A 9,018-nucleotide genomic window follows, 5' to 3' on the forward strand; every position below is an offset into this window, starting at 1 on the left:
GAGATCTGGCCACTGCACTCCAGCCTGGGCAACAGAGCGAGACTCCATCTCAATAAAAAATAAAAATAAAATAAAAATAAATTTATTTTTTCTGTCACATTTTCTTATCAAGCCCCAAAACAAATACAGAAAATTACAACCAAATTTCAAGCATTTATGTCAAAATGAGAAAATGTTACAAACAGCAATTCCCAGAAGTATGTCATTCTTACTAATAATCAAACAAATAGAAATCATTCAAACACAAGTGACAGTTTTCTTGCCCATCGAATTAGCAAAAAAAAAAAAAAAGACAAGAAACAATGCTGGCATGGGCAGGAAATGGCACTCCTGGAGAGTGCTAAAATGAATATAAATGCATACAACCTTTCATACATTACAGGTGGAGATCAGCAATTTGGCAACATCAAATAAACTTCAAAATTCATACATACCATTTACTTTGGGCAACTCTATTTCTAGGAATCTATCCTGCAGAAACATTTACACAAGATTTTTTATTTAAATGTTTATTTTTCCCCTCATGTTTGCTGTCATCTTACACAAGATTAATTTGAAAGCATGTTCATAAAGATTATAGCTTTTGTAATAGTGGAAAAGTTAGAAACCACTCCTTGTCATCAACAGGGGACTGGTTAAACACACCTTCCAGTGAGGTTAAGAGAGATGGGCTGTATAGGCTGGTGACTGGATGGGTTTTGAAGGCATGGTTTCAAAACAGAGCAGAGTAAACAGGTGGACCCCAGCCCTCAACCCCTAATCAGCATTTCTTATGCTGGCAAGTCAGGCTTTACCCTCTGAGACTTAGCTAGTTATATTTCCTAAAGTACAAGAGAGACACCAGGAGCTCCCAGAAAGTGGCCAAGTCAGGAAAACCTTACAGTGAAGTTAGCAGTCAACAGGCCCCACCCACTATCTCAGCTTTCAACAACTTTCTAGCTCCCCACTCTTAAACATGAAAGACAAAGACCAAAACCAAACAGAGAAGAAAACCAACCTAGAGAAAACAACGTAGCAAAGGTTAAAAAATAGTAACTAATATCCTTAGATAATAAATGATATTCTGTTCTATAACAAAAACAAGATGCTATCCAAAAAAAATAAAGCTTGAGAAAAAGAACTTTGGAAATAAAAACAGCAAAAATTTAAGCTTCAATAAAAGAGTTAGAAAATAAGTTAAGACTATCTCCTAGAAAATAAAACTGTTAAGAAAATAGGAGATAAAAGATGAATGTTGGCCAGGCACAGCGGCTCATGCCTGTAATTCCAGCACTTTGGGAGGCCGAGGAAGGCAACCATTTGAGCCCAGGGGTTCAAACCCAGCCTGGACAACATGGTGAAACTCCAACTCTACTAAAAACACAAAAATTAACTGAGTCTGGTGGTGCACATCTGTAACCCCAGCTACTCGGGAGGCTGAGGCTGGAGAATCACTTGAACCTGGGAGGTAGAGGTTGCAGTAAGCTGAGATCATGCCACTGCACTCCAGCCTGGGTGACAGAGTGAGACTTGGTCTCAAAAAAAAAAAAAAAAAAAAAAAAAGACTATTAAGAGAATTGGTCCGGGAGGTCGAACACTGAAACAGAAGTTCTAAAAAAAGAAAACAGAGATAGAGAAAATAAAGAATTTCTTTGGCAGGCCAAGGCAGTAGGATCACTTGAGGCCAGGAGTTTAAGACCAGCCTAATATGGTGAAACCTCATCTCTACTAAAAATAGAAAAATAAATTTAGCCAGGTGTGGTAGGGGAGGCCGGCCTGTAGTCCCAGCTACATCAGGAGGCTGAGGCAGGAGAATCACTTGAACCCGGGAAGCAGAGGTTACAGTGAGCTGAGATCATGCCACCGCACTCCAGCCTGGGCAACAGAGCAAGACTCTGTCTCAAAAAAAAAGAATTTAAGGAAGTCTTACAGCACTGAAAGGCCTAATGAGAGCCCGACAATTCTGGAAAATTTCTGATCTGCAGACAAAAGAGAACCTATGAAAGCACATCATCATGAAATTTTAGAACTTTGGTAACAAAAGATATCAGGTAATAAACAAAAGAGCAGGAATCAGAATGATTTTGACTTCTCTATCACAACATAAGCATCCAAAAGACAACAGAGAAATGCCCAAAAGTTCTGGAGGAAAATTATTTCCAATCCCCAATTCTGTAACTAGCCAATCAAAAGTAGGAGTACAATAAGGACATTTTTAAATATACCAGTATGTAAATTGATTTCCCATGCACCACTTCTCAGGAAGCCACCAGGGGTGTAGCCCACCAAAATTAAAAAACCAAGGAAGAGGAAGACATTAGCAAAGACATTAGAAACAGAAAATTAGCAAAGGAATCCCCAGAGTGAGGGGAAACCCCGGATATCTAGTTGTGGGCCTGGCCTAGCTCTTATCCATACTTGGTTTATCTGGCCCCTACCCTAAGGATGTTCTGCTGCCTCTTCAGCTGAGGGTCCTAATTCCATCCCCTTAGGAGTGTTCTCCTTCCACCCACACCTGAGAAATACCTGTGGGCTCAGAGGCAGAAAGTGAAGAGCCTAATCCCCCAACAAATTCCTGCCATCCAGGAGCCCACATCTGGTCCCTACTATAGCCCTACTAAGCCATCAGCCTGGCTAAGGCCTATTTCCAGTGCTCGCACAAGGCCTCGCTCAGTGGCTTCCCTTTGAAAGAGCTCTTATGGGCTGGGTGCGGTGGCTCGCACCTGTAATCCTAACACTTTGGGAGGCCAAGGCGGGTCGATCACCTGAGGTCAGGAGTTTGAGACCAGCCTGACCAACATGGTGAAACCCCGTCTCTACTAAATGCAAAAAAATTAGCCGGGCGTGGTGGCACATTCCTATAATCCCAGCTACTTGGGAGGCTGAGGCAGGAGAGTCACTTGAACCCAGGAGGCGGAGGTTGCAGTGAGCCGAGATTGTGCCACTTTATTCCAACCTGGGCAAAAAGAGCAAAATTCCATCTCAAAAAAGAAAGAAAAAGAGAAAAGAAGAAAAAGAAAAAGCTCTTATAAACTCTGCAGGAAGCCAAACCCAGGCTCAGGCTGTTTAAAGAAAAAATTATTCAGTGATACTCGTTAAAGCATGATAAGGAAGACTTTATTCAGCACCTCCGTGGTAGTTACAAGGACCACCGAAAGATGGTCTTGCCGTGGGGAAGACAGCTCAAGCTCAACTCTGAATACAGCAAGGACAAGGGGGATTATAGCCAAGGAGCAGGGTCAGGGTCAGTGGGTGGACAAGTACTCAGAGGAAACCTCAGGGGCAGAGGGGATTCTGGCTAAACCAAACTAACAGGGTTGTCGCTGAAGACAAGCCAGGGTGGTCAGACACCACCCGGGGGATGGTGGAGGATGAGGAACCTGATCAGATATCAAGGGTGGAGGGTTCTTGCTAAAACCGAATTTTACAAGGAAGTGCACAGATGGACCCAGCAGAAGGTTCAGAAGTCTGATTAAAGTTTGGCCAAGTAAAGAATCTCTGTCATGACTCAGAATCTTATTTTCAGAGTAAATTTCTGGGGGGACTTCATCTAACAGTGATTGTAATGCCCTTTCTTCAGTTTGCTAATCAGCTTGTATATTAATCCCCTCTGCATTCATTCACCTGTTAAAATATCTAATATTTTTAAAATGTTAGCAATACTTATATTCACTGTAGCATTATTTACAAAGAAAAAAAATCAGGACCAGGCACAGTTGCTCACTCTTGTAATCCCAGCACTTTGGGAGGCTGAGGAGGGCAGATCACTGAGGTCAGAAGTTCGAGACCAGCCTGGCCAATGTGGCAAAAAAACTCCATCTCTACTAAAAATACAAAACTTAGGCAGGCATGGTGGTGGGCGCCTGTAACACCATCTACTCAGGAGGCTGAGGCAGGAGAATCGCTTGAACCCGGGAGGCAGAGGTTGCAGTGAGCAGAGATCACACCACTGCACTCCAGACTAGGCAACAGAGGGAGACTCCATCTCAAAAAAAGAAAGAAATAAAGAACAAAAAAATTAAAGATCCATCAATAAAGGTTTATGTACCTAATACTATGAAACCATTAAAAATATTACAGAAGACCCAGCCTGGCAACATGCTGGGATCCTATGTCTATAAAAATATAAAGAATCAGCTAGGCATGAGGCCGGGCGCGGTGGCTCACGCCTGTAATCCCGGCACTTTGGGAGGCCCAGGCAGGTAGATCATGAGGTCAGGAGTTCAAGACCATCCTGGCTAACATGGTGAAACCCCGTCTCTACTGGAAGAAAAAACTTTAGCCAGGCGAGGTGGCGGGCGCCTATAGTCCCAGCTACTCAGGAGGCTGAGGCAGGAGAATGGCGTGAACCCAGGAGGCAGAGCTTGCAGTGAGCTGAGATCGTGCCACTGCTCTCTAGCCTGGGCAACAGAGCTAGACTCCGTCTCAAAAAAAAAAAAAAAAAAAAATTAGCTGGGCATGGTGGCGTGAGCCTGTAGTCCCTGCCATTGGGGAGGCTGAGGTAGGAGGATCACTTAAGCCCAAGAGGTCGAGGCTGCAGTGAGCCAAGATCGTGCCACTGCACTCCAGGCTGTTTAACAGAGATCCTGTCTCATAAAAAAAATTTTTTTTTGATAAAATATATTATAGAAGAAGTTGGGGGCAATGGCTCAGCACTTTGGGAGGCCATGGTGGGTGGATCTCGAGTCCAGGAGATCAAGACCAGCCTGGGCAGCATGGTAAAACCCCATCTCTACAAAAATACAAAAATTAAGCCAGGCATGGTGGTGTGCGCCTGTAGTTTCCACTACCTGAGAGGCTGAGGTGGGAGGATCACTTGAGCTCATGAAGTTAAGGCTGCAGTGAGCTGAGATCACGCCACTGCACTTTAGCCTGGGTGAGAGTGAGACCTGTTTAAAAAAGAAAAAAAAAGTAAATAAAAGAAAAAGAAAAAAGTTTAAATAATTTATAAAACCATGAAGTTGCAATATATTGTTAGGACAGATGGTACCTATATAGATTAGGCTCTCTATATATTTGCTATATATTGGCAGAGAAACAGAGGGAAAAGATATCAGGACATCAACAGTGGTTACTCCTTGTGGTGAAATTGTGAATGGTTTTAAATATCTTCTTTGGTTAGTTGCATTTTCCAAATTTCCTACAATATAAAGTCATTTTATAACTGGAAAATGTAAGTTATTAAAGATAAGAACCAAAAAAGCTTCATGTCTAATTAATAAGGCATTTATCACAGAGGATGTTTTAATATATTTTCAATCATGTACATTAAACAAGGAGTGATGGTCTAGACTTGCTGGCATATTACACAAAAAGGCTTAATATTCTTTTCATGCCTTTAAAGTATGAATCAAAAAATGTTTGAACTATCTTCAAAACATACAAGAAGTTTTTTATAACATTTTCCTTGGGTTCTTACTATATTGGGCTTACAGAAAAAAAAGATTAAAAAATTCTCAAAGTTCTGTACAATAAAAATGAAAAGGATAAAAATAAATCTATCGGACCAGGCGCCTTGGCTCATGCCTGTAATCCCAGCCCTTTGGGAGGCTGATGCAGGCGGGATCACGAGGTCAAGAGAGCAAGACGATCCTGGCCAACATGGTGAAACTCCGTCTCTACTAAAAATACAAAAATTAGCTGGGCATGGTGACCCCCACCTGTGGTCCCAGCTACTCGGGAGGCTGAGGCAAGAGAATTGTTTGAACCCTGGAGGCGGAGGTTGCAGTGAGCCGAGATCACACCACTGCACTCCAGCCTGGTGACAGAGCAAGACTCTGTCTCAAAAAATGAATAAATAAATAAATCTATTATCTACTTAAACAGTCCATTATAATATATAAACCACTGCAGTTACTCATAAATGCTGGGATTGAAACTAAAATTGATTTAACAAATGTTTCTTGAGTATCTACTGATGATAGGGGCTGTTATAGGCACTGGGGTACTATGATGGATAATATGGTCCCTGCCCTCCAGAACAGGGCAAACATGCAAACAACAATCACAACAACATGTGTCAAGTAGAGCAATGTACACGGAACAGTGGCTGCACAGAGGAGAAGGGGAGTGGTTAGCTATCTGCCAACATTAGTGATTAGATACAGAGAAAGTAAAATGTAAACTGGTACTTGAATAAGAAGTTCACCAAGATCACAGGGGTGAACAAAGTTCCTTGGACACTAGATACATAATAGGGAGATTAACTAAGATATGGGATAGAAAATAAACAACGTGAGTGAAGATGTGACTCTATCTGGTTGTGGTGAGTTTGAGATTCCTGTGGGAAACAGAGATGAAGATGTTCAATAAAAAAGTAGCAGGCTGGGCGCGGTATCTCACGTCTGTAATCCCAGCACTTTGGGAGTCCAAGGTGGGCAGAGCAGTTGAGGTCAGGAGTTGGAGGCCAACCTGGCCAACAGGGTGAAACCCCCTGTCTACTAAAAATACAAAAATTAGCCAGGGGTGGTGGCACATGCCTGTAGTCCTAGCTACTTGGGAGGCTGAGGCACAAGAATCATTTGAACCCGGGAGGTGGAGGTTGCAGTGAGCTGAGATTGTGCCACTGCACTCCAGCCTGGGTGGCAGAGTGAGACCCTGTCTCAGAAAAAAACAAACCAATAAACAAACAAACAAACAAAAGGGCCAGGCGCGGTGGCTCATGCCTGTAATCCCAGCACTTTGGGAGGCCGAGATGGGCGGATCACCTGAGGTCAGTTGTTCAAGACCAGCCTGGCCAACACGATGAAATCCTGTCTCCACTAAAAATACAAAAAATTAGCTGGGCGTGGTGGCGGGCGCCTGTAGTCCCAGCTACTCCAGAGGCTAAGGCCGGAGAATGGCCAGAACCCGGGAGGCGGAGCTTGCAGTGAGCCAAGAACACGCCATTTCACCATTGCACTCCAGCCTACGCGACAAGAGTGAAACTCTGTCGAAAGAAAGAAACAAAGAAAGAGAGAGAGAGAGAGAGAAAGGAAAGAAAGAGGGAAAGAGAGAGAAAGTAGCTAATTAATAACAGTTTAAGTACAAGAAAGCAGTTGTAGGTTAGAATCTTTTTTTTTTTTTTTGAGATGGAGTCTCACTCTGTCGCCCAGGCTGGAGTGCAGTGGTGCAATCTCAGCTCACTGCAAGCTCCTCCTCCCGGGTTCATGCCATTCTCCTGCCTCAGCCTCCCGAGTAGCTGGGACTACAGGTACCCGCCACCACGCCCAGCTAATTTTTTTGTATTTTTAGTAAAGATGGGGTTTCACCGTGTTAGCCAGAATGGTCTCGATTTCCTGACCTCATGATCCGCCCGCCTTGGCCTTCCAAAGTGCCAGGATTACAGGTGTGAGCCAACCACACCTGGCCTGTAGGTTAGAATTTAAATAGCACCTGTAGTACCAGCTACTCAGGGGGCTGAGGCAGGAAGACTGCCTGAGCCCAGGAGTTCGAGGCTGCTGTAAGATATAATTACACCACTCTATTCCAACCTGGGTAACAGAAGCAGATCCTGTCTCTAAAAATAAATAAATAAAATAATTTAAATAGTGGGAGTTATCATCATATAAGTGGTCATTACAATCAAAGTAATAAATGAGAACCCTCACTGGGAGAAAAACAACATTTATTGAAGGCGAAGGAGGCCAGGGAAGAGGAGCTGGCAAAAAACGACCAAGGGTGGAGAGGGGGCACAGAAAAGGGTGGCAGCAACTGAAACCGAGGGAAGAATGTGTTTCAGGGAATGGGATGGGTACAAAAGAAAGGACAAGAAAGACAAGGGCTGAAAACACCAACTGCTTTGGCAAATAGAAGAAGGCCACTGACAAGCTCCAAGAGTTATCTCCAGTGGAAATGAGACAGGCAAAAACATAGGCTTTGGTAAACAGAGGAGTGAATAGGGGATAAAAAGGAGACTGCACCAGACTCCTTTAAAGCAACTTCCTTCTGAAGAGAAGGTAACAGCTTCACTTTTAGAATATTAGACATCTGGGCATGTTTAAAGATTGTAGGGCAAGAGCCAGGAGACAGGCAAACCTTGGCATACGGGAGAAAGGAGAAATGAGGGATGGAGTGAGATCCTGAGTACGAAGAGAAGCCCAAGGGAAGGATGGCCCTGAAGACCAGGAAGGCACTGCATCAAGGCTGGCGGGCAGGAAAGATGGCAAGGATTGTGGCGAGGATGGTTCAGGGGCAGGGAGGGGGGGGAGAGCTCCTCTCTGATGACTGCCGATTTCCAGAACAAGAAAAGGGACAGATTTGTAGGTACCTGAGGAGAAGAGAGGACTCTTCCTATAAGACAGGATGGTAGGAGAGAAAAAAATGGGTCATTTGGCCAATACAGTCATACAGATTGTTTTATTATTTTTAAGAAAGAGAAAGGAACAGAGCCAGTTAAATTTCACCAAGAAAAGGAAAAATCAACAACTCATGTTGCCTTGTGCCTAAAGCTCACAGGTATCAGTTTTAAGACAGGCATTTGACTAAAACATATTCTTAAAGCAATTCAGACATTCTCTCACGTCCAAAGCAATTGATACTACATATTCAAAGCAATTTGACACTACATGTTCAAAGCAATTGACATTACGTGCATCAAAACTAGTCTAGCTGTGTAGCCCAACCACACTCTAAAGATTTTCTGACTATGAAACTTCAGACTTAACCAAATAAGCAATACTTAGAGGATAAATTCCAAAATGCTAATAGGCATGTTCACTGCTTTTCCCTTATAATCTTTTATAATTTTAGAAAGGAATGGCAGGGGTGGGGAGGAGACTGGCACCTTCTCTTACCACCTCTTGGAAATGAGTTAATAAAAATGAAGTATCGGCCGGGCACAGTGGTTCACGTCTATAATGCCAGCACTTTGGGAGGCCAAGGCAGGTGAATCACTTGAGCCCAGGAGTCCAAGACCAGCCTGGGCAACCTATGAAGACCCCATCTTTACAAAAAATACAAAAAGTAGCCAGGCGTGGTGGCACCTGCCTGTAGTCAGCTACTCGGGAAGCTGAGGTGGAAGGATTGCTTGAGCCAGGGAGGTCAAAGCTACAGTGAGCC

At 43.5% G+C, this 9,018-nt stretch overlaps 1 protein-coding gene across 1 annotated transcript in view; it reads right to left on the reverse strand.

Annotated features, from left to right (window-relative positions):
• Positions 1 to 9,018, reverse strand: part of OSBPL1A (oxysterol binding protein-like 1A) — a 237,844-nt gene that overhangs the window by 218,151 nt on the left and 10,675 nt on the right. The gene's annotated exons all lie outside the window — the stretch shown is intronic.

The sequence above is a fragment of the Colobus angolensis genome, unplaced genomic scaffold, assembly GCF_000951035.1.
Source record: "Colobus angolensis palliatus isolate OR3802 unplaced genomic scaffold, Cang.pa_1.0 Scaffold18, whole genome shotgun sequence".
Taxonomy (NCBI): domain Eukaryota; kingdom Metazoa; phylum Chordata; class Mammalia; order Primates; family Cercopithecidae; genus Colobus; species Colobus angolensis.